We start from the raw sequence: 26345 nt of genomic DNA on the forward strand, positions 1-26345 counted from the left end.
AGAGGCTCAGAGATGGGTGTGGATGGATCGCGGGGAGCGGGGTGCGGGTCCCGGCGCGGGGATCCGGGGCTGCGCGGGCCGACGGGCGGGTCCCGGCGCGGCGTTCAGGCGGTTCGCGCTGGACAGCGCCCGGCGGGGGCTCGGCCGGCGGCAGCGGGGCCCCTCCGGCACCGCGCGGCTCCTCCCGGCGGCGGCCGCGCCGCGCTCCGCTGCCTCCCGAGGGGCCGGGGAGAAGCCTGAGGGGCTCCTGAATAACCAAAGGGGCCCGCGCCCCTCGCAAGCTGCTGCCCTGAGCTCCCGTAGCCGCCCCGGGTGTGCGTGTGTGTGTTGTGTGTGTGTGTGTGAATGTGGGTGTGCGCGTGTGAGTGCGAATGTGTCAGTGTGTGAATGTGGGTGTGAGTGTGTGAGTGTGGGTGTGTGCGTGTGTGTGCATGTGCGTGCACCATGGGCGTAGATCTGGGCCTTCAGCCCAGCTCCCCTCCAGACAAGGTGGCTTAGCAGGTGACCCGGATATTTCTGTATCAATTCTGTGGCCGCTGTGCCCACCCCTCGGGGGTTCAATGAAACCATCATCCCCGCCTGAGGCAGTGCTTTTCCCAAGGCGTTGCGGGGCTGGGAGCTCACTGTGAGCAGACTCGCCTCCAGTGCTCAGTGGTGTCCATGGCTTTCCACACTGACGTTTGTGTACCCTCCTTCTGTAGAGGCTCTGATTATCCCCTTTCACTGTTTGAAAGGGGTTGGTCCCCCCTTTCACCCCCACAGTTTGATTTGGGTCTGGGGTGGGGTGGGTTTGGTTTGCTCTTGTTTGTGTGCAAAAGGTAGATCAGGAGACATGTCGCTGCAGATGACCAATAAATTATTTAATCTCTAGGAACTGCTTCTGCAGAAGCATGCTGGAATGGCGGGCGATGGGTTTTGGTTGAAGGGAGAGGCTGTAGGAACTACAACAGCAGAGTGCACACGTAGAGCCCATAGGCAGGAGGGCAGGCAGTGACCACACTGGCTACACAATAAATGAACAATCACTCTTGTTTTCCAAAGAGCAGAGCTCTTGTTTTTTGAAGCAAATCACATCAAGATAATAACCTGTTTGCTGGACTAGATTGGTATATTGAGGACACACATTTTGTGTGTGTGTGTATATATATACATACATTTCATTAAAACGACTCAAAAGTAAGGCATGCTAGGCTTGCAGCTTTGTACCTGATATGAAAATGTCAAGGAAGCTGCTATGTTGGATGGGCTTATAATGCTGGAAACTGGGAGGCATCCATGAGTGTGGAAACTCCAGTGAAGTGTGCGGAGGCTGGGGTGGGGACAGCAGTGTTGCTATGAGCACGGCAGCAGCATCTGGGGAGAGGCGCGCAGCCGCGGGCGCCAGGGAGAGCGATGTGCAGGGAGCAACGTGGGGAAACTAACATTGCTGAAAATTAATTTAAATATAATGTAGGCATTAGCATTTCACCTGGTCAAGCTCCATTAGACAAGCTTGCTGAGAACCTAATGAATTCTTAATAAAGATTAAATCGCATGTTCATTAGATTTTGATGAAAGACTGCTATTTTTTTTAATACTGTGTTATTGGTGTGCTTCTAGATAATAAATCTCATCCTCATGAATGGCTAAAGCGGCTTCACACTTGGATATTGCCTTGAAAACAAGCACAGGAATCTATAGACAGATTGGAGAATGCTAAGACAAAGGAACAGAGAGCAGACATTGTTACATAGGACTAGAAGAGGTTGCACACTGCCCAGTTAATCCTTGGAATGTTAGGTACAGAAGAAGTAGAAATTACAGTAATTTGAGAGTGTGGCCAGGATGGAGATAAGGATTTGTAAATTTAATTTAGGATTTTTTGGTGAAATATTTGGAGATACCTTTTAGCTGGTGAGTGAGGGTTTATCGAGCAAAAAAAGAGGTACTGGTGAATGACAGAGAGGTGGAACTGGAGTCTGGCAAACAGTGGCAGCACAGGCTAGGAATGACACTTTTCTTAGTCCCCATGGTTGTTTTGACACCCTTAAGCCTTGCACTTTGACTGCTCCACCTTGGCTGATTAATTTTGCTGTATTTTTTCACAACCAGTCCTGCCATCCACATACTTTTACCCATGCCTCAGAATGAAGGGTCAGAGCCAAGCTAGTCAGAGGAACAGTCCTGAAAGGCATGGTTGTGCCATGCAAGCCAATGAGACTCCAGAGTGTGCCACAGCATTCAGAATCAGGCTGTGACCAGATTCTGTTTTCACTGAGCTTAATCTAAAAACCATCTGTAACCAAGCAAAGCTGGGGCTTTCCTTTAAAATCCAAGCTAGAAGGTGAGAGTTACCAGACAAGAGAAATTCATCTTGCACTCACACCACCCTATTTCAGTAAATTCACGATGTAGGAATGGATGTTAACATTTTTCAGATCTTATATATTCAAATAAATGTCAAGCACATGCGGAATTTGGAACTTATAATATTTTCTGGGATACCTGGACTGTAGCATGAAATCAAGACTGATGTTATTCTAGGATATTTTTGTGGGGACTTAAAACTCTGGTGAATGTGCTTGTTCATCAAAAGCCCCAGTGGAGAAGGACACCAAGCATATCTCCATCTCATAGTGCTTAGCAGGACACTTAAATCCATGCAATGGTCCACTGGTGAGCTGGGGACACCATCCGCTGCCATCAGCACAAGGCTTCCAGGGAATTCAGTGTTTAATTGTGCTTGCACAGAGAGGATGAGTTAGCTGGCATGGCTTCAAAAACAAGGTCCTGCCACCTACTCAGCAGCCACCGTTCTGGATGGTGAGCCAGGGCAGTATTTCACCTTCCCAAACGGGAGATTAGTGATAGGTGTGGCATTCCAGAGGAGACTTGGCTTCATCTACCCACACGAAAAATCTTGGAGCCTGGGATTTCATTTTGGATTTTACTTTTGCAGAAGCAGCAACTTCTGTCCCCTGCTGAGCTGGGTGCAGAGAGCTGGGTCCAGCTCCCTTTCATAGGATTCTGGCACTTCCAGCCCTGCATATCCTCCAGAACAGCTATCTGCCACTTCACCAGAAGTACTGGTAGTAACTCAGTTGATAGGCTTCTCTGCTGTGCCAGGTTTCACAAAATGTTTTTTTATGTTAAGTATGAGAAAGATGGAAATATACAACCAGGAGAAAAATACACTAGTGTACAGTGCTTATCTTGAAATATCTACTCTCCTCTCCCCAAAAGCCATCAGTCCCAACAGGTGGCTGATATATTGTTCTGACCTTTTTCAAAAAGCCCCTCAAAACAGCCCCAGGTTCTACTTGCTCTCTGTATAACCAAATTACTTATAATCTAATGAACTTCTTCAGTGAGAAGCGATCCCCGCCCACTGGTTTTACAGCAATTTGATGCCAAATGCCATTGAAATGAAATGATGTGTTGTGAACACCCACTTGAGTGCTCTTTGCTGCATGTCTGTGTCTCAAATCCGTAGTGATTTCACACTTGCAGCCCCTTCCCCCAGGAATACTTCACCCCCCAGGGGCTAACAGCACAGAGTTTCTTCGCCTCTGCAGCATCTTGCCAGGGACAGGGCTGCAAACTGCATTTTCATGGTCTGTCCCACTGCCCAGCACAGCTCTCCTGCCCTGTGGCACTGGGTGCAGAGCCCCACTCGGCTCTGCTTCCATCTGGGAATTGTTTGATCGTGGTGTGAGCTGGCAGCCCAGAGGCATGAACCTCACTAGAGCACCAGGTCAGGCTGAGCCATCCTCATCCTTACTTGTCTCCTGCTGTTTTCCAGGATTTCTGTGATTTCAAGCCCAAACTAGGGCAGCGACAGGCTGCACCTGGGCAGTATTTGAACTGGGTTTCAATAAGCAGGGCAAAGAGCTGCAGCCTTCCCGATGAAGTTGTGTTGTTCTCCCAAGACCTGCCCCAGTGCCCTTTGCCCTGGGTGTGGATTTGGCACCGTGCATGTGGCACACAGACCCCAGGAAGGAGGAAGTAGGCTCGGGTGGGGCTGCTTTGGCAGTGGAACCTGCAGTGAAACCAGTAGCAAATGGCCTGCTGGGGCAGCTCTGGGATGTTGGGATGGCAGCTGGGCAGTGCTTTACCTGCCCTGAGCAAGTCAGAGTCTTCTGCCAGGGTGTCAGAGATCATCCCCGTGGAGGCTGCTGTAAGAGGGGGGCTCTTCCCTCACTGCAGCTTTTTTCCCCACTTTCCCAGATGCTTTCTTGCATCTCTGGATGCTGTGGGTGTCATGTTCCACACTCTGCAGTGGCACAGCACTGGGAGATTGCCCCTGAACCAGGCAACAAGAATAAGAGCTGGGAACAGAGAAAAGTGAGGCTGTTCATTTTGGCTTGTAGTTGCAAAGAGTAATCATGTTTTCAGCCTTTATTTCCTTCCTCTTGGATTTTTAATTGTGCCAAAACATTAACAACCATAGTTCCTTCTTTTATGTTTAAGGTTCTTGTTATTACACTGAGAGAGATTTCGGAGAAAAGCAGTAACAATATTAGGAGGCAAGATGGAATACATTTTGGGTTTGTGTTTTTTCTTTTTCCTTGACAGTTCTTAATTTGTTTCTTGTTTTAGGGACTCATAAAAGTAAAAATATCTTTCAGTGACAACAGTGAACTGCATAGCTTCTTCTCTTCCAACCCAGTTTTAAAACCTTAAAAGAAATTTGCCTGTCATATTCTGACATGACACATCTAGTCCTGTTGGAAATGTTTTAGCAATCTAATGAGATGAAAGCAGTTGTTTTAATGAGCTCAGAAGAAAGAGACAAATCTGCTGCACAAATGTAACCAGGGATCTGTTTTGTTTTATGGCTTGGCTAACACAGAAGTTGTAAGAAACATTAGATTGACAAATGAATTAGATAACAAATGAAAGAAGGTTGTGGTTTTCCTCTTCAGTCTGTCCTTTCCCATTTGTCTGGCATACAAATTCATACCTGATGTGAATTCTCCAGGGTGCTTACCTGAAGAAGATAATCAAAATGGGTGAAGAATGAAAAACAGACAAATAATGGAGGTCAAGGCACTGTTTGGCTCTTCTGTTTGGTCTGGTCAAGAGAAGGAGTGAAATGAAGAAGTGCTTCACTGATGGCCAAGCAGGAGCAGGTTGCTGGAGAGTAGGAGCCAGGCAGTCAGCAAAGTCTCACACACTCATCATTACCTAGTTTTCTTCAGTCCCCTTTCAGAGTTACAGCCTGCCTCTGCAAGTATCGAGCTCCCTTGGTTTCTCATGGATCTGCAGGATACAAAATCACAACTGAGTGTTGAACCTGGTGGATATGCAGCTAGAAAGCATGGTGCAAGTGCAGGGTCCAAGACCTCAATTTTGCAAACTCCTGGTCAGATAGTGAAGGAGGCAAAAAGCTTTTCTGACAAGGCAGCAGCCGTACACAGTGCACAGACAGACCCATCCTCTACACTCTGAAGTCCGTGGTTACACCCTGAGTGCAACTGAGTGTGAAAGATGGGATTTATTATTTATTATGTTGGTTTAAAGAGGAGCTCCTGCAGGTGAGAATTGCCAAAACCTCAAAGTCAAGTGGCCAGGGTGTTTAAGAGTCTAGCCACCTTTCCTGGTGCTATTGCAAATCTGATATTTGTGGGTTTGTGTAGAGCCTGAAATTACTTCTGTGGAGCCTGGACTGACATGATGACTGGATCAGCTCTGGTTTCAGGTGGTCTTTCCTTAGATGTGTGTTTTGTTTTTGAAAGAAAACTTCCAGCTCTCCTCACTTCAGAGAAAAGTTAAAAAATAAATTACCTTATTTTAGCCTGAGTACTCAAGAATGGAGAGCAAAATAATAAACATCCCAGGTGATGGTGAGGAAACCAAATACATCTCAATTTCTTGGTTACTTTTGAAGCCTGATACCTTTTAGCGTTGGCGATATTGAAACCAGCAGCCAACCTCACGTTTTTCAAATCAATATGAATGCTACTGACCCCACATCCTCTCTTTGAGCTCACTGGACTTTGGGCCAAGTTCTTCCTACACTGAAGATGATATCTGTTCAATATGTAGGTTTTATGAGATGTGATGAATTTCAAATGTTTGCGTGACACTTGGTGGCATCCTGGATGTTGCTAAGTTTCATTCACAAAACCAAAACCAGGAAACAAAAAGATCTGGAAGGCATTGGCGTATTAAACCTACTGCCATTTTTCTTGCCTTACATTTTTTTCTTTTATTCATAGAGGGAAATACTAATTATTTGTGCCACATATTTTCTAATGCTGAAGAAATGCTCTGCCTAATGTAAAAATCCCCCTAAACCGTTAATTGAATCATTCTCATTTTATTTTTAAGACCATTCAGGAAAATGACAGATGTAAGGGAGGTTGGAGGATTACAGTCCTGATTATAAGATGCTCTTAGGAATCTGCCTAAAATCAGAAAAGGCAAAAGGCTGAAAAATGTTACTGATGGTTTTCTAGTGCTGAGAAATAAGGAGAAAAAAGTATTTTAATCCAAAAGTCAATCATTGTGTACTTACTGTGATATTAGAATAGAACTCTTGATGGAGGCATTTTTTAACTTACCAGTAAAAATGCTTACTCTCCCCAGATTTCATGTTAATTGAGAAAGAACTGAGGAGTGCTCTCAGAAGGGAGCCCAGGAGACTGTAGTAAGCTGACATCACGCCTATTTTTCAATTGCTAATCAATAAAGTTTTTGACATTGAAAGGGAAGGACTGGCAGAGATGAAATTACTTTGTTTTTCTGTATTCTTGGGCATGTCCTGCTTTGCTTGGTCACCAAAAATGATTTCAGTTCATTAGCAAAACTTTTATCTGAGTATAAAATCTGTAAGGTTAAAACAATGGAGCTGGAATACAGCAGCTTGAGAGAGAGAGACAAGAGGGATGGGTAACACAGGGTCTTCCTGCAATATAAAGAGTTTGGGCCATGGTTGTTAATAACCCTCTTCTCCCCATCAGGAGCCAAAGCCAATTTATCATTCATTCTATTTGTTACAGGATAACTTGTGCAGTCTTTCAGCAGAAATTCTGCTGGTTCCTGTTGCAGGAGTTGCTAATGGAAAATGGTTGGAAGATGTTGATCCTAGTAAGTGCTTTGAGGTGTGATCTCTGACAAAGCCCAAAGCTCTTGACTCACTGTTTAGGATTGAGGTGCTCCAGGAAAACTGGGAGCAGGTTTCAGTAGAAGCAGGATCCGATCCTGCTAGGAAATATAGGGTTTGTTAACAAGGAAAGGGATTTTCTTCTCTTTGGCATGTGTCAGGCTATTTAGCGTAGGAATGGGGAGATCCATGTTTCCATTGGGAGGCTGTGAGGGATGTCTTCAGTTGAGTGGTTCAGCAGCCTTTCACTTGTCCAAGAGAAAATATCCCCTTTAGAGAATTCATGACCCCAGTTTCACAGCTTTGCAGGGAGGCTGGCAATGGACATTTCATCTCTGTGCATGTCCCTCCTCTGAAACAACCCCCAAGTACTTAAAACAGTCTGAAAGGCAGAGCAGTGAGTCAACATGCTTTGAGATTCCAGCAGCTTCAGACTTGTATTAAATGCTCTTGTCTACAAGAGCATAATCAACAGCAACTTGTACACACCATAACAGTCTGGTACAAGACTTGGAGTATTTCTGCATCAGCTGGAAATCATTACAGAAGGGAATGAGATTGGAATGGGCCTCTACTGAGGAAAATATCACTTAAATGATAAAAATGTATACTACCTCCTAGCACAATTTGGTGGTTTATCCTCACCCTCTTAGAGCTGATTGGAGTTAGTAGCTCAATTTTTAAAGCATTGAATGAAAGTGTATAGGAAAGGCTGAGTGCACAAAATGGATGTTAAGGAGAATTATCTAGGTAACAAATGAGAAGTTGTAGAGGTGGATTTCTAAAGCTGTGGTGTGTGCTATCTCACTGTGTTTCCTCACTGCCAGTACAGTGCTCCTTATTTATTACAACTGGACCTTGCTATAATCCAGCTCCTGCCTTTACAGCAAAGGAGGGAGAATATATAATTTTGATGTCTCTCAATGAAATAGTCTCATGTACATATTTCTGGAGGAATTTTGTGTGGAACTGGTGCAGACCAGCTCTGGATGTCTCTCAAAATTCATGGTGAAATCTTAAAATCACTTCCAGGGCACCACAATGTGGATCTGCGTGCCATAATTTCAGATTGCAATAGTTAAGGCTATGTGAATTTGCCCTCCTCTCCTGTGCTTCAGAATGGTTGGCATGGCAGGGCACGTGCTCCTCCACAGCATAAAGGTTTCTGCTCAACATCATCCACAGGAGGGAAATACCATCCTCATAATGAGTTTTAAATGTAACACAACCAGCTTGGCTTCTTAAGTAGTGCAGAACTGAGTATTTGATCCAGTATATTTTGGGAATCTGTTTTTATTTACTCACAGCCTCTTTACATCTTTAAGCAGTGTGAAAGGGTGTTACAGTAGGGGTGGTTACAGAGTGGTTTAGCTTGTTACAAATAAACCAGGTCTTTCCACTGGCCAAAGTGAGCTCTTACTATAGGGCCATAGGGAGAATAAGAAATCAGTCACTCATTGCCAGGCTGGTGCACTGATGCCCAGGTGATAGATGCTCCTTCCCAAAGTTAGGTGGGGACCCCATCTCACCTCCTGTAAGTTCTAAAATAGGCAGGTTTTTATCATTGGAATATTTGTACCCCCACCATACACACAGCAGAGCTTTTATCATCACATTTTGTCAGTAAAACCAGCAAAATCATTGGGATGAAGGAAAATTGTCGTGATGAACATACACCTCAGAAAGTCATCATTTTGTTCATTAATCACCAGTCACTCTTTGGTGATTAATTATTTAGCCAAATTGGAAAAAATTTTCCACATGAATGAGAAGATGTTTACTTAATAAAGCAGAAAGCTCCTAGTAGCATGCCCTTGTTTTCCTCAATTTAGCGGTACAATAAATTTATATTCTGCTGCTTTTTACAGCTCAGGAGAAAAGCCACAGTGCTGTATCAACTTGTTGCTGTTGGTTTCTGTCCAGACAGTTCATCAGGAAACCTGATGCTGCTCAGTGTGTGCATTTAAGATGTGTAAATGGGAGATACATGAGCTGATGGTCATGGTTTGTTACCTGCATCTCTCTGCGTGCCCTGAGCCCTTGTGAAACACTGGTAAGGAGGAACAGGAGAGTGCAGTGTCAAATCCCAGCTCCAGGGTTGGCATTTCTCCAGCACTGAGTGATGGCATCAGGATCATGTTAGAAAAGAAGGTCCCCCAATACCTCTGTTCTGGCAACAGCCTCGTGCTTGGTAAGAATTCCCCTGGAAGCATCTTGCTGGGACCAGCCAGATCTTAGCCCTGCAGTGAGGTGGGATGTGCAGGAAAGAGCAAAGCCAGTGTTGGCACTGAGGAATCCAGGTGCTGATAGCAAATCAAAATCTTGGTATCTTCTGTGGTGATATTGATTTCTGTTCAGTATCTTTTATCATAGGTAATTATTAAAAGCATTCAACAACAACAAACATGTGAAGAGGAAAGAAACACTAAGAGAGCCCATAAATGGTAAAATAATTAGTGATTAGTAATTTTAATATGGTTCAGTAAATAATTCAGAATCTAGCCTTTGTTTTTCTATCTAAATTTTTATTTATCTACTATTTCTGTTTGCTGATACTTTCAAGAAATCTCTTTATTTTAAATTCATATTTAGCTGAACAAATTATAAAGTTTTTTCTACATGACAGAGCATGAAAATTGAATTATTACACTGGTATTTTTAGTTCTGATCAATGAGATCAAATAGTACTAATTTCCTCATCTGTGATCAAAGAGGCCTTCTGGCATAAACGGATATACATTATACAAGATTAAATTTACATTCTGATTTTGCTCACTACTCCTTCATGGTCTTTGAAATAGGTTTCTGGAGTTTCCAGTAAAAATTTTGTAAAAATGTTCTTAAAAAGTGTCCAGAACAACGACACAAACCCAGCCAAAGTGGTGCATTTAAATTCTAGAGTAACAGAATAAATATACTGAGATTTTTTTAAATAACCAAGATCACAACATTTTTAGTGGCTCCCTCGCTGACTTGGGCACACACTGGTGCAGCACAGAGCCTGTCTGAAGCTCTCAGACACATCCTGCTCAGTGTGTTTTATGGAGATCCTCCTCATTCAGCAGAACCATTGTCTGGATCCTCCTAAGACTCACTCGGTGCTTAACTCTCCACTGTGGGTTGTCAGCAGCCCCGCAGCTGTGTGTGACTGCACAGCTCAGCTCTGCTGCAGCGAGGCCACAGGACTTACAGGGTTTCCAAATCAGAGCTGCAACTCATCTCTATGTGGTTAAGTTTAGGAGGTGGCTCACATTTCATGCATGCTCAGACCCCAAACCTCAGAACAACTGAGTTTTCTGATTCTGTGCACATCAAAATCAATGGGCTTGAACAGAACTGGGTTTACACCCGAGCCTTGCTGAAGACCACATCATCTTTGCTTGTGCTGATTGCCACCCAATTTTAGTGTCACTCTGTGTATCTAACCATTGTCCAAATATTACTCTGTTTCTTACACCTGTTGAAAAATAAAAGATCAGGGAAAAACTTGATTCTTGTGTTGTGGGCTTTTTCATGCCACATGCATTTCTCTTTTGCCACAGGAGCTCTCAGGTACCAGCTTTCACATTTTTTTCAGTTATAGTTCTTTGCCATGTTACTTCTATAAGGAGAAGGAAAAAACACTGGTTTTAGGAAGAGCAGGTTTAATTGTAGCCTTTTATATGTATTTCATGACTTCAATAAATGAGGTAATGTGAAATAATCTGGAACTAAATCTTCCTGTTTCCCCACTTGGTACTTACAAAGCATCTGAAATGTCATGTTCAGTTTTAGATCTCCTAAATCAAGGGGTGAATCACTGATAAACTGGGCCCTCCTAGGTATTTGGGGAGGTGGAGTGAAGGGAGGCTGAGGGAGCCAAAGAAGAGAAAGCTGAGGAAGACCTTGCTGCTCCTTTCCACCACCCAAAGAGGGCCAGAGATAAGAAGAAGCCAGACTCTTTTTAGAGATACAAAGTGAAAGGTTGAGAGGCAACATAGAAGCATTTCATAGAAATTAAGATGGAATATATGTAAGGAAAAAATGTTTCATGAGGAGGTTGATGCACAAGTGGAACTGGACCCAGGAAAGGGGAGAGTCGTCATTCCTGAAGATTTTCAAAACTCAACAGGACAAGGACCTGTGCAACCTGGCCTACATGAGATGGTAGCTCTGCTCTGGGGAGGGACCTCTACCACAAGTTATTCAATGATTCTATGATAAGAAAATCCAAATTAGTCTCCTTACTCAACGTTCCTAATGTCAATGTTGACTAAAGATCTACCTCTCTAATACAAAACCAGAGGGACAGTGTTGCACAGCCCAAGCAGAATTTCCCCTGTGAGTGTATAAAAAGCCAGGCTTAGCTGGGACTGCTTGGTTATCATTCCTAATTCCCCTTCACATCACTTTGGTTTGTTTCTTTGCTTCTGAGTGTTTTCTTCTTGGATTTATTCCATACAGCATTTTACTGGCAGCCTTCTGAAATCCTAGGCTGGGGTTTGACTAACATCTCGTTTTGTTGGTGGTGTCTGTCCCTAGAGCTATGGTGGTATGGTGGCACTTGTATGGTGATGTATGGCAGTGCATTGATAAGAGTTAAGAGAACTCAAAAAAATTCCAAAAACTCAGGAAGAAATGTCCATCAAATGCTCCCTTAAGGCAGCAGTGTACTGAAGGTTGAGATGTGGTTTGTATTGAAGGATTCTGTCACTCCTGGCTAGTTCTGTGCACTAGGGCTTAATTTTTGAGGGTAAATCAGTCGCATTCAAGACTGAAAAGTAGTTTCTAAGTTCTTCTGTACCTTTAGGTGTTTAAATGATGGGTGTTTTTTCCCAAACCAGCCTTATATTCTCTGAGTTCTTGTAAAAGAAATGCAAGTCTTTCACTGGCTTGAAATTTCTGTGTTGTTTTAAATGAATTTCCTGTGATGCATAACACAGTGAAAAGGAAAGTGCAGCCATTTGTTGCTGTTTCACTGTATTTAGACCATCTTTCGTGCTTTTAGAGGTCAAATCCATTTAATCTGGTTATGCTATTTCAATCACATTTACATTTTTAATGCAAAGCTCAGGTTTGCTTCACACTGGAATGATCGCTCTGGTTTTGTAACAGGCCTTAGTCGTCCTGGGCTTTGGAGACTTCTCTCTTCTATTTTGACTCAGCCTTAGACATAGTCTTTGTCATTTATAGGGTAACTTTCCCTCTTGAGGTGCCAAAATGCTATAGAATCCTGATTACAGGAGTGCTGAACAACGTTTTCAAATTCCATGTAATTGGGAGCAAATTTCGAAGCCTGCATTAAAAGCCTGTCATTGATGTGGTAACCCTAACCTTGGTGCTCAAGGTGGTTTGCATAGGTCACTGCTGCCTTTTAAAGGGAGATACAGAATTGTATCTTCACCCATCTCCCATTCAGACAGTGCTCCCCGGGCCTCACAAGGGCTCACCAGTTCACAGCTTCATTAGGATGCCTTTTGTGCTCTTACTGTAAATAAATCAGGCTAGAAAGTCTTTCTTGTGAAAGATATTTGTCACATTCATAGCTTCTTAAAAGCTCCAGAAGGAACCTGCCCTATCCCTTTCCTCTGTAAGTTTTGTGTTTCCTCTTTTCCTTAAAAAGAAGGTCTCCCACTTAAACACATTTCTCCCCAAAAGAAGATGCTGTATGTTAAGGAACTTAGGAAAAAACAAGAAAGCACACCAGGCTGTTTAATGTTCTTTGAAGCCCCACTTGCTTCTGAATTTGAACAATTCAGTCCTATTGCCTTCTGCAATAGTAACCTGATGTCTTCAACTGTGTTCCTGCATTATCCCCCAAGGAGATAGAAAATAAGGCCCTAAATATTTGTTTTGTTTACTTGTAACATCGCTTACAAACATGCAGGAGAGAAATGGCCAGCCTGGCAGAAGTTTGACACCACCAGGCAAGACGGGAACTTAGTTTAGATAGTGAAAAAGAGACTGAAAGGGACAGAGCTTGATCTTTTGAGGCAGGAGTCAAACAAGGAATCATGATCAAGTTCAGGCTCTGGATAACAAAATGAGGTTGTTTGCTAAGCAGTCATCCAGGAGACTGACAGCAGCTTGATACAACAATGCACAGACTGGACACTCAGATCTTTATGTGAACCTTGCTCAAAGCAAGTGCCAAGAGTAAGAGGATCAGAGCTGTCAGAGTTGTTAAGAAAGGCAAAAGCTGGCAGCAGAAATGGCAACCCCCCATTCACAGTGTAGGATGTGACCATAAGAGATTGCCAACAAGAGAGATCATAGCAAGCTCTCTTTTCATGGTAAAGCTCAAAGATTAACTTCCTAAATGAGGCTGACAAAGCAGGACTCAAAACTCTACAAGCTAAAAGACATAATGATACAATGTGCTTTTCTTTTTCAAAATACATCCTTCCATAACCAACATCAAAACATGGGAGAAAGGAGAGAAACTGTTTGAATTCAACTTCAGTTACAAGCAAGCTTTCTTTAATCTCTGATTTATTCTCTCCTAGAAGACCTCCTTAATACATATTATTGCAAGTAGCAGTCCTTACTGTAAGTGGAGAGATTCTGAACCATTTGCCCAAAGTTCCTGCAATATATATCCAACAGCAGTGTGATGAGTGTAAAAATAAATGCAAACCTACATGGGTACAGAAGCAGATCTATATCCAATTGCAAACTCACGCTTAATTATTAATGACTGAAGCGCTGCAGTTTTTCACTAAGTAGCAAAACATATCCTGAATATCTCTCAGGTTATGTCAGATTGACAGAGCATCAGTGCCAATGTCAACTTTCAGTGATGGATCAAGTACTGTGTACAAGAGCAAGAAAGGTGAATATTCAAATGAGAATCTCGGTTTCTTCTGATAGTGAGCCAGGAATTTCACATTCAAGAATTCATTGATGGAAGTTGCCCTTGTCATAGACAAAATGGTAAACAGCTTCAGAAAAATGAATTACAAGCAGAAATTATACTAGTGAGTGATGGAGTAGATCATGGAAAGGTCATTTTGTCCATCTCTGTCCTAATGCAGAATTCTATTAGATTAGATATTCCTCGGTGTTCTGCATGGTTTACTTGTAAATGACTTAAAGACACAAGTATTTAAATTGTTATATGAATTGTATATCACTCAACTGCAGATAGTTTTTGCATTAAAGAACTTTCTCCAATGGCCTGATAATTTTGTCTGAAATTTTCTCTTGCTTCTCCTAAACACTTCTCTGCACAGAAGAGCTTTTATCACTTTCAGCTGGAGTAGTAAGTATGACTGGTGAATCTCTGTGAGGAACTGTATCTTTTCTAGCCTTTGTACCAAAGTTTGGATGGAGGAGTTGGTGTGTTTTCCTGTACTGAAGATTTCCAGTGCAAGAGAGACCATCTTCAACCACAGACAGGAATTGTTCAGTCCCCACAATGAAAGGAGGTGGTTGGAGGAAGCAATACCAGTTCAAGGTGGGAGATTTCACAGGTTACATCTCAGATCCCTCGTAGTGAATTTGTGTCTAATAAAGCAGGCTTGAAGCTGAAAGAAAGATTATGCTGATGGCAAAAAAATCAGAAGTGCAGAGGTTGTGGCTAAACTGCATTTGGAGTGCTGGCCTGCCAGGAGCTCAGGGCAATTTTTGGGAACGTGGAAGAGAAATCTCAAAATAACTCTTTTTAATGCTACTGCAAAGTCCTGTTTGTCTATGCTGACCCAGCAAAACAGAGACTGTAAACCCAGACACAGCTTTTTGTCCTCTGCAGTGACAACTGCATTGCTCTGCAGCCCTCCATGCTTACATGTCTTTGAGAGGGCAGTGGAATTAATAAAGAGACTGGTTTTTCTGAAAAGCAGACTTCAAGCTTCACAGAACAAGCACGGGTGTTATTTGGGCTCTTGGTGCTTTTCTAAAAGTAGAAGATGCCCAAGAACTCGTTGTGTCTGCAGCTGGTGCTTGCCAGAAATGCCTGTATGATCTATATGGATGAGTGGAGAAAAAGGGGGAGAGAGGGGGGGAAAGGCCTTAGAGGGGAAACAACTGAGGAGATACAAATGAAAATTCAATTAAACAGAAGAGAACGAAAGTTCAAAGTAGCATTGACGCCCTGCTCAAGGCTGCTGATGTGTCTTGATTTCATCTCTAAACCTAGTGAATGAAGGCGACAGTGAAAAAAATAAATTACCTCCCTGCAAGGAGCTGAATTAGATGACCAGGAAGATGAAAACATTCAAATACAGGTATTCCTCTATGGTGTGCCCAGGGCTTGTAACAAATTTAACCAGAACAATAGATCTTGGCCTTGTAACCATTCCAAAGCTTGTTCAATGTATGAGTATTTTTGTTTTCTTTTGTTTGGTTGGTTTGGGTTTTTGGGGTTTTTTTTTAGATTTTTTTTTAAAGATCTCAGTTTATTTGCAACTGAAAGACTTGAAACCTAAGGGAATGTAATCCCTTGTTGCCTTCCATCCTTGGTAGCCATCAGAATGATGCTAATTGGACATACTAAATTCAGAATGGTGGCATTTTGCATTCATTTTACCTTCTGCCCTCAGTTATGCTGGTGTGGGATATAGAAAGTGATCTGTTGTGGTTGTTCTGGTTGCTACTGATGTCCTGGTTTGTGGGAGAGGTGTCCAAATGCTCAGTGTCATGAGTTGTTTGAGCAGTGAAGCTGAATGTTCTTTTCTCTTTTAAGATAAACTGTCATTCTTCCAGAATGTGGTCGTCATCAATTTATTTCAGCTTTATTTTGCTCTTTGCCAGCTGTGTGAGGAGCATGTTCAATATAACCAGTCATTCCAATAGCTTAATTTCTCCCCTAAGTATTTTGCTTCTTTCGGGTTGTCACCACAATCCCATTTAAAAGCCTGCTAATAGTAATTGAAAGCCATTTTAAGCTTGCATGTAGTATCAGAGTTTGAGCTGTGTTTTATGTCTGTAAAACAGAAATAATAGTTAGCTATGACAGATACTAGGAAGCTAAACAACAGCCAAGGCTACCACGCTTTTGGAAACCCACATTGCTAAATGAAACTCACGGATCCAGAATCCAGTGAAATGAACGTGAATCTTCCCAAGAACATCAGTGGGATTCTGATTAAGTTCTGAGTGCAAAGTGTGATCAGCAGTGGCCAGATGGAAGTTAGGCACAAAATAACCAGGAACTCTGCCTTTGCAAAGTGGGTCCCTGGGACTTCAGCCTGTGTTTAAGATGAAAGTTATTCATCCTTCTACAGAGAGCAAAGGCCAGTGCAAAGGGAAGTGAAAGTGTGCTGGCTGGGTTGGACTAAGCAGTGTTTAAACCAAGTAGTCCTCTCCACTACTTGCAAAAGGATACCAGCTTTGTTGGGAAGGAGGAGTCAGCTGATCCTATCTGTTCAATTCCTTGTTCTTAATTATTTTGGCTGATATCATCTATGTGCTGAGTCAATCCCAGTGAATGGTATTTGAAACATCCCAATCAAAGTCATTACATTATCACATTCAGGCCAGGCTTTAAGTAAAAGAGATTTGGCTTGTTCTTTACACTGCTTGGCCCCTCTCCCAAATGTATGGCCATTATAAGAGAGGATTATCTGCACTGGAGGTTTTCTTCATTTCCATTAGGAAAAAAATTTCATTCAGTGCAGCAAGGGCAGCCTGAGATGGCAGGAGGAGATTGGCTCCATGCTGACGCCTTTGTTATCTGCTGAGCAGAGCCTGACACCCCCTGACACTGCCGGGGCCTTGGTCAGGGGCTGTTATTTATTTCAGTGTGTGGAACACATTGTTTTCTGAAAGGGAGGAGAATCAGCCCTTTATGAACAGGAGTCACTGGGCAGCGCAGTCACCAAGCTGCAGGAGCTGGGGTTTGTTGATATAGTTGGTTTTTCAGCAAGCGCCTTTGTTGGGCTTATCTTTTCTTTTAGGCTGCGTCTCTTTGGTGGTGTTTAAGGTGGATCTAGACTCTCCCTGTCTTTCCCAACCCCTCTGGTTTTCTAACACAAAAACACAGGGATAGGGACACAAATTTTTCAAGCTTACAGATCTCCAGAAGGCCCCTTCCCTGAGATTCATAACTTCTTATCTAGAGATACCATCTGTCCTGCTGTGGGTTGCCTTAGTTCAAGAGGTTCCTCCAGACCTCTTTGCAGACCATGAATGACCCTACTGCATTTATAGGCACTGCTTGCTGGTTTTCAAGACTGCACTATACCCTTACAAAAAGGGCTGCTGCTTGCTGGTTGACACCAAAGCAGTTTGACCTCTGCATCACACAACTCCTTGTAACAGCCCCTGTGATGTGTTTGCATTCAAGTGGAAGCCAGCTTGGTGTAGTGTCCTCATGTCTTCCTAGAGCCTAGACACTGCACATATATAGTGTATTCCTCCCTCTGAGAGACACCATATGAACAAAGGACAAACTACTGGAACCCTTTGGAGCAGTGACCAGTCTACACTGAATTAACTTAAAAGTCAAGAAAACCAGGCTTCGGTTTTGGCATTAAATTGGCACCTGCACTGCTGAACCAGCAGCAGTGTGGGTGTGGAAACCAGGAGGAGGCTTTCTCAGAGGTGTCACAGAAGCATTAACCTAACTTTGTGTGACACATTCATCATGCAATCATCCCAACCTGGCCCACAGGGAGTGTTCTTCAGGGGCTTGATCTTCCCAGAAGAGTCTTGGAAATGTAAACCAAGAAGTGAATAAAGAGACATAAGTCTCAGACTCTGCTCTGGACCACTGGCTTGTAGGGCAGTTCCTCCAAGACACAAGCCCATAAGGGATGAACAACTTTCTTTCTGCCAGATAAACAGACATCTGGTTCCAAGAGCCATCCAGTGGCCCTCTATGTGCAACCACCTGCCCTTCCCCATATCCTTGCTGCAAGGCTCCAGGTGCAGCCAGTCTGCAGATCAGCCCTCAGGACCAAATGTGCCCTGCAAGCCCACACCACACTTCAGCGTAGGGTCTGGCACATGCCTTGTTCATGCTCAAGACTAAATTGAGGTTGCTGTCTTATTAGGGTGGCTACTAAGGTAGATTCAGAGGGTAGATGCCACCAACCAGTTCACCAGGTATTCTGAGGTCTTCGGCTAATAATTTTAGGAATAAATTTTGGCATGAAGAGAAGAATGCATAAGCATGCAGATCACTTTTAATTATCTTTTTTATCCTAGAAACATGTCAACAGTAAAGCTGAAGGGGCAGTGGGCATAAGGAACAGCAGTAAAATGCCATTTGCTGCCCAAGAGGGAAGTGTGACTTCAAACCCAAAATGAGAGAACTTACAACAGTAGATTTGTGCTAAGATAACTGATTCAGAGCTTGATGTCTCTGGGAACCTAGTAGATTAATATTTTGTGTCAGAGATAGCCAAACTAATTTCATCTGATACTGAACTTTCCATTTCCAGTTGATTTCTTACATTATGAATCTTTTAAGTAAATCTGTTTGTGGGTGCTGTAAAATGTGGGGAAACAGCTCTTATCACATCTGTTTTTTCAATGTCTGCAGAGAACAGACTGATAGTGTCCTGGCCTGCTCCCACCTAGCTGAGGTGAGAGGGTTCTGGACTTTGGTCAGTCCAGGAATGGGAAGGGATGTCTGTTCCAAAGGGTAGACACACACAGTCCTGCATGCAGGAGTCTGCTGCACACCTGCAGATACCATCAGGCTGTGCAAGAACATATTCCACAGTCCAGGAAAATCAGGTTGGGATGCAGCAGCTCAGCAAATTCATGACATAACAAGGCAGATTTTGTCCAACAGTGCTGTTTGATTATTTGTTGGTTTTGCTCTGCTCAAATTTGCTTTGTTGCCGTAATAGTAAACATGGTACATGTGAAGCTCAGGGCCATGAGCCTGTATAAAGGGATAAGATAATGGATGTTGCTTGAACCTTTTACTGTCTTTGTAGTTAGAACAGTTATTGGAAGGCACTAATCCCTTTCTGCTGATTATTGACTTTTGAATGAATCCTCATACACTCTCCAGCAGCAAAACTTGTGGGTTTTCAGGCTCACTAAAGCTCAATAGAAGCAAGACCTTGTCATTTATTTTCACTGTTACTATTATTTTTCTATTTCAAAGCAGAGTTTTCTGCTGTGAATTCCCTACTGTTTGATCACAAAAGCAGGCAAAGGAAATTGTTATTTTTCATCCTGAAGCTTTTGTCCTTTTTACTTTTACAATCCACGTGAGGCGACTTTGCTGGTCATTAGCCGAGTCAGTAAAGCGAGCTTTCTTTGTTGGGCGATAGCAGGGAAACATCAAGTGTCTGGTTCCATGGTAGCAATTTGCTCTTGAAATAAAGCAAGCGTTGATAAGTTGCTACCCTCAGCTATATTTGTCCTAGTAAATAAACATCATCAGGATTTGAGCACAAATACAAGTTGTTTTGCTCTGTTTAACTATTCTGAGATTGTGTTGGGCTAACAAAATTTCCTCAAATAGACTTGTTCTATCGCACGCTCGTTTCGCTGATGATGTGTTTCTGCACACCTAGCCAAGGATGTGTTTTTTAAAGCATTGATCAGCAGAGCAAATATGCCTGGAATGCATCCCATTAATGTAAAGCAAGCAGTACATGCTTTTGATGGGTTTGCTTTTTAGAGGCCAAGGTTTCTAGCAGTGGAATGATTTGCCTTTGCAGTGCCTGGGAATGGTGGATTTGCTTAGAGGGTGCTGTGGTGTGCCAGCACTGGTCACACAGGGGACATCACACCCTCAGTGCCCACACTGCCAAGCCAGATGAAGGGCAGCAATTGATACGTGCTGGCTTACACAGGCCAGAAAAAGCCCTTAGGATCTGTCATTGGGAGAAAGATTCAATTTTCCAGGATACTGATAAAAACGGTCATTAACCCTTTGGCAATGGCCTGTTCAGCTTCAAAGTGAAATTGCTCACTTGAACCTCACAAAATCAAGACTATGCTTCTTCCCTGACAGGCAGCAGGACCCAAAATAAAATAAAGCAGCAGCAGGAGACCAAGTGAAACACGACACTGACATTTGTTCCACTTGGAGCAGTGGAGCCACCGCTAATTTGGGCTGGAAGATCGGAGCACATGGCAAGAGATGGTTTGATGGTTTCAGTAAATAAACATATTGGGTCAGTCTGTAGCTGCAGGTGCCACACATTCTACAGTGAGGTGAATCACAGCAGAAGTAGGCCAATTCCACTCCTTTGCCATCACAAAATTTTCCATAGCCTTTTCTAGAAAATTCAAAGGGATTACACAGCCTCCAGACCCAATCCCAGCTGCTTTGACATGCTGCAGGATTTGCAGTGTGCATAACTTTCCCCACCCACTTGAACAAACAGATGTTTGTACTGTACTCCACAAGCTGGCTGCCCCGCCTGCTGTGCACCTGAGACCCAGAGAAAATGCTTTTCTTCACACTTATTAGCACTAATTAGATTAGGGAAGTTCACAGTGGCAGAGGAAGGCTCTCCTCCATGGAGAACCACCCAGTGGAAGTTAGTGAGGGATCAGGACAGCTCTATTACAGTGATTTGCCAGAGCACAAGCAAGCTGTAACCTGAACAAGATCCATCACACTGGGAACTCTACATCCAACACAGAGATATGGTGCCTGCTGCAGAAAGGTGTGCTCTCACTGATTCTCCCTGCTCCTTTTAAACTTCTCCATCAATCAAATCATGCCTTGAGCATTGGAAATGGTGAGTTCCAGCTTCAGTGAGTTCCATCTGAAAAGTGAGCACCAGTTTCTTTCCTTAGGGATGCCTGTCCCCCAGAGATGGAACAGAGAGGATTTTTCTCCTCCACCACACCTTGTATAATTCATCTAGGAGCCTGGTTTCATTGAGGTCTCCACCAGATTTGCTAAAATTGGCCAAGAAACAGAAACATTACTGAAAGAGGAGCGGGAGGATCATGCAGAAGTACATGGATGGCCATGCAGCAGGTGATGCATGGAGAAAGAGCAGACTGAGATACACTTCAGGAGAGCTATCACCCAGGTTTCCTAAACCACTGGACAAATATTAAACCTAATTATTCCTAGGCAAAGCCACTCTGAAATCATTCTTCACTGAAGCATTTTTTTTACAAGGAAAACTAATTCTGGGCTTATTAACAAGTTTCAATAAATAGAATCACACTGATGAACAGTCACTGCTAATTGCCTTCTGTAAGATAGCTGGGGAAGTAGAAAACAGGAGCTGAATCTCCAGGCACACAGCCCCCTTCTTAGCACCTCCCCCTCTGTCTCCCTGAAAAACAACAGAAAAGCTCATATCCCCTTTCTGGCAGGGATCAATTATGTACTGCTTTTACCAGAGGTTCAGTATATTATTCTCCAGTTTAGGCAAAATTCGTAAGTGAAGCTGAAGATGGTTAAGATGCATGTCAGAAGGAAATTGGTCAGAAAATGGCTGTCGGGTGGGTGTGAGTAGTGTGGCACAGTGTAACTCCCAACGCTTTGGTACTCAGTGGGAAAGCAAAATTGGTTGAAGTGAGAATAACTTACACAGATATGGGGCGGGGGTGGATGTAGAAGTACGAACTCTGAAAATGGCCTTTTTCTGAGAGGAGAAAAAAGGAGAGGCCTGGAAGGGATCTGTTTGTGGTGGGAAGTGGGTACCAACCGCCAGGAACAAAGGGCCCTGTTTGCAGGATGTGCCCTGAGGAAAATGCAGATTTCTTCCAGTCTCCCAGAGCTTCCTCTTTCTCCTTGTGTCCTGGGAGCCACCCACCCTGCCAACCCCGCATCCGAGCAGAGTGCAGAAGGATTTTTGGGATTTGTTGATTAAAACAAAGCCACTAGCAAAGCTGGAGGTGACTGGCAGCCCTGAGCCCATGCAATTTTGGTTTGTAGTTTCCTAAGAAAGGAGGGGTTCTGTTAAGTGCTGATTGCTTTGGGGTAGAGAAAAAAGAATTGCTGTAGTGACAGAAAAATGCGGAGCTTAGATTTTGCGTAGATGACTTATTAGGTCAGAGCTGGAACATGCTTTGATTTGTATTCCTGATGATTGTACACGGGCACTAATTGGCTAAAGAAGCAAGGGATCTTTGTAGTTTAATGAGGAAAATACAGTGTAATATGATGATTATTTTCTAATCAAAAAACCAGAGGAACAGAATGGGAAAGAAAACCTGTGTGTGAATACAGACTGTAATTTTAATTAATATTTGCTGGTGCTAATCAGTTTTTCTGTTCTGCTACCAGCTGTTAGCCCTTAATATGGCCAAATGTTATATAAATATTATATAAATTAATATTTAATATTATTTTATGCTTAATATTATAGAAATATTCCCTTTAATATGCTAAGCATTTTGCCTTTGTATACTTTTTACTCACATGCATGAGCTCATTTAAGCCAACAGGACTGGCAATACTAGGTGGATAAATAACACCCATCCAGAGGATTTTTCATAGTGAATCTCAAAGCAATTCACAGGTGAGACCAGGATCATTGTTCCATTTTATAGGTGGAGAAACGGGGGTGGAAAGAGGCTGATGGGCTGGCTTGTGCATCTGGCAGCGTGTTGGCCAAGCCAGAGGTCAGAGCCAGAGGGTCTCCCATCCCCTCCTGCCTCCACATCCTAATCCTTTCAGCAAGCTCAAGGTACATGCTCATGTCTTCCCGCTCAGTGCCTCTGGGAGAGGGGTTTTGTAGCACTCCACAAGTGGCCCTTTTGCCCCACAGAAAAGCAGAGCTGACTGCAAAGCTGAGCCTATGGAGGAGGGAATAGATGCCATTCACACCACTCTATTTTAAACAAAGAAGCAGTAAAAAGCCAGTGATCTCTGCAGCATTTGGAAGAACAGGTTGGTGCTTCTCTGAGTTGGAAGGAGTGTTTGTCATGGCCACTTATGTTCCCAGGAAATATTCTTTGCTACCTTTGATTCTTGGTGGAAATGAATCTGATTCACTGAATTTCCACGCTGCATAGCACTATGACACTGTGCTGGCCTGAGAGCCTCCTAGCTGCTTACCTGCTGGATTTTGAGTAACAAAAAAAAAATCTCAGTCCATCTTTGAAACATAATCTAAGTAAATATTATTTGAAATGAACAAGAAATAGGGTTGGTAATCTTTAAAACATAAAGGATTATTCATTTCAGTTTGACAGCCAAAATTTTGGAGCAGTCAGTGTACATAACTGGACCTCTAGTGCAGTAAATAATTGTGAATTGTAATCAATTTGAACTTGGTGATTTGTTTCTTATAAAAAAATAAATGCTAATGTTAAGCTTCTGTGGCTTTGCTCTCATAATTTCAGTGTTGACTATGTTCAAAAGTCACTGCAGGTTCCCACTCCTGTTCTTCTTGCAAGCCTTATGATACCTCCTGAATTTTCCTTTAAAGCCCCTGGAGGCACATGAATTTGAGAAATCTCAATTCTAGGGCTTGGGTTTTTCTTTAATAAAAATCTCATCTTCTGTAGCAGCATAGAAGTTGACAGTGGACCCAAAAACCTTAAAAATCCAAATATAATTAGAAATCATTATATGTTCATCATGCTATAATATAAGAGATTTGAGAAATGCAATTCTTAGATGCTTTAGAGCAGCAATTTCATATGAATCATCTCTTTAAACACCTGAAAATCTGCAAAACATCTCACAATCAAGATTTTTTTTTTCTGCCTTGTGTACATACCATAGCCAGTGACCATGGCACTATGGTCGTTATGTGTCATCCTGCCCTGAAAGTATTTTGCCTTGCACTGGCATGCATCGTGGGGAGAAGGGCTCTGGTAATCCTGCTCAAGGCAAGGGATCTCTCTTTGTGACTCTGTCCTCTTGGTGTGGAAGTTGCAAAATTGAATTTTTGACCCTGAAAATGAGCAGCCCAGAGTCTGCAACCCCTCCAGGGTTGCTGGAGAATCCAGAGTCCAGAGCTGCTGCATAAACACGCACCATTTGCAGGCAGATGTTTTTTGAAATTGCTCTTTCAGAATATGACTTCTTCCACGAAGCCCTTAAATTGCTAAAGTGGGAGTCGTGTCTGCCAAAGAAATCCTGCTTTAAAAATGAAAGGAGGGGAAGGGGAGAAGCTTCCATCCCCTTTGCTGGCATTTCAAAGAGGGCATTCCCTCTGAGAAGCAGCCAGGGCCGGGGCTGCTTCCACTGACAGAACGGGGCCAAGGGCCCCCTGCGTTCTTTGCAACAACGTGGCATTTTCCTATAAAACTGCAGAAGTGTTAATTATCCGGATTGGGCAATAGCAGGAGCTGTTTATTGAGGCTTGCTGCTTTCCCGCCGGAGCAGGCTCTGGATCCCCAGTGGAACCATTCATCAGTGCTTTGACAATGCCAGTCCACTGCAGGGCTTTCAGAGCACAACAAAGATTTCCTCACAGCTCCGAGCCACCGGAGCTGGCTGCTGTTATAGTACGGATTTGACAAAGGCAAAAGGAAAGAGAGTCACTTGCTAACACGTATTTCTCTTTCTGTACTGTATTTCTTTCTCTCTCCTTCTCATAGCACTTCACACAAGATAGAGAAGTAGTGTTGTTTGCTTTTTACAAAGGGGAAACTGAGGCCCAGAAGGGGAAAGCAACTTGTACAAGCTTTTTCAGCCAGTGACGGTCAGAACAAGGAGCAGGAGCACTAGCCAAGTCCTAATTCCTTGGCAGAGCTATGCGTTCATCCAGCTGTACTGGAAGCCACTGTATTTCCATGCACTTGCACTGTGAGGTACAGGCAGTCGGGGAAATGCAGGGGTTAACACAAATTTTTGCATCTCTGTGTAAAGGGGTCTGTCAAGCCTCTACTTTTCTCCTCCTTCACTGTGTCATTTACTTTGGGGACAGGCTGCACATGCCACTACAGTGTACTTTGGGCACTATGCATATTCATACCAACCAGGCTCCAGTTTCACTTTGCACAGGCTTTTCTCCAAGCAATTTTTGCTGCTGTTGTTGCAAAACATTTTAATTAATCTGGAATTTTAATTAATTGTACCCTGCTGAAAATGCCAAGACAAAAGCACAAATACGAGGAGACAGTTGCTCAGGTCAGAGCAGCCCATCTTTGGTTAGCTGTGTTCTCTAAGATCATGCAGTGTGATTACAGACACAGGCACAGGGAAAGCACTGGATTCTGAACAGCATTTTAAAGTCTTAGAGAAATAGGGTGGTGTTTTTATCAAGTCAGGAAGCCTGTATTGAAGCACTGAGCTGGCATACTGCTAACTGGAAAGCTGCATCCCAAAAGGATTACAATGGCCTTTTTTCTAGTCCTCCAACTGCTTCAAACAATCACTTTCACCAAAGCACTTAAAATGTTCTGTGTTTTTATAAAGCCGAAAATCAGGTCGTTTCTTGACTGATTTCACGTGCAGTGAATGAATTAGCACAGCTGCTTATTTCTTTTCTACCTTTTGCTGAGCCCCTTCCTGGGGACATGTACAGCTTGCAATGTTATTGCTGACAGAGATTCCCTTCTTGTTCAACATGTCTAGAAAAGAAAATAATCACATTCTGGTCTTCTTTCTTGTCATTTTGCTACAATGCCCAGTGAATTGTGGCACATTTTGTACTGAGGTAATTGGCGTTCATCTGTCCAGTGATACACAGGCCTGGACCAGCACTCAGTACACAAACTGATTCACCTTTCTGAGCCTAAATGTCATTTTCTACCCTCTTAAAATGGTTTTATCCCTTGGTGCACAGTCTAGACAACCCCCAGCACACCATGAATAATAGACTCCAAAAATCTGTAAAAGCTTTATTTATTTAAACACCTAAATATTTAGAATTTGTTCATATCACTGGCATATTTACCTTCCTTCTCCTGCAGTAAAAGGTCTTCAAAGGATTTTCACCTTGTAAACCTTCTCTGAGCAGTAGTTACAGCCTTTTGTGTGTTTAAGGCCCACAAATGAAGCAAACAGGATTTCACCCTTGGTGACTGCAGCCTTACCCCTTTCTGGAGAACCAGTGGGATGGGTTCTTCATCATAGAAGCTCCTCTTTAGAAAGCTAATGACAAAGCCACGAAGTGAAAAACCCTGAAAATGTGTCTTTGCTCACAAAACCATTTAATTCCCCCGTTTTCTTCTAAATGCTGCAGCAGGTCTCATGTGAACCAGTGCAGAGCGTGGAGATCTGGGTTCTGCTCATGTCTTTCCAGGCTGGTCCCAGGCCTAGGGATAAGCTATTTGACAGCTTAGCAATAAGCAGATGTGAGATCCCAGTGACTCACTGTAGAGCAGAGGGGACAAGTGAGAGGGGAGGAACCCCATCTCAGGGTTTTCTTCCTTTACAATAATTTTGTTTTCTCCTGAGCTCTGGGCTTGCTTATGGACACAGCTGGCCAGGTCAGCTGCATCC

The 26345-nt window shown here is 43.2% G+C and overlaps 1 protein-coding gene and 1 long non-coding RNA gene across 3 annotated transcripts in view; both read left to right on the forward strand.

Moving 5' to 3' along the window:
• The window catches only part of GNAO1 (G protein subunit alpha o1), a 141215-nt gene that overhangs the window by 1213 nt on the left and 113657 nt on the right, over positions 1 to 26345 (forward strand). The window lies entirely within an intron of this gene.
• LOC148222373 (uncharacterized) lies at positions 317 to 23265 on the forward strand. Its single transcript, XR_015806309.1, has 2 exons — positions 317 to 7071; positions 8956 to 23265. It is a non-coding gene; the product is annotated as an uncharacterized LOC148222373 (long non-coding RNA).

The sequence above is a fragment of the Sturnus vulgaris genome, chromosome 12 (genome assembly GCF_052056855.1).
Source record: "Sturnus vulgaris isolate bStuVul1 chromosome 12, bStuVul1.hap1, whole genome shotgun sequence".
In the NCBI taxonomy this organism is placed as follows: domain Eukaryota; kingdom Metazoa; phylum Chordata; class Aves; order Passeriformes; family Sturnidae; genus Sturnus; species Sturnus vulgaris.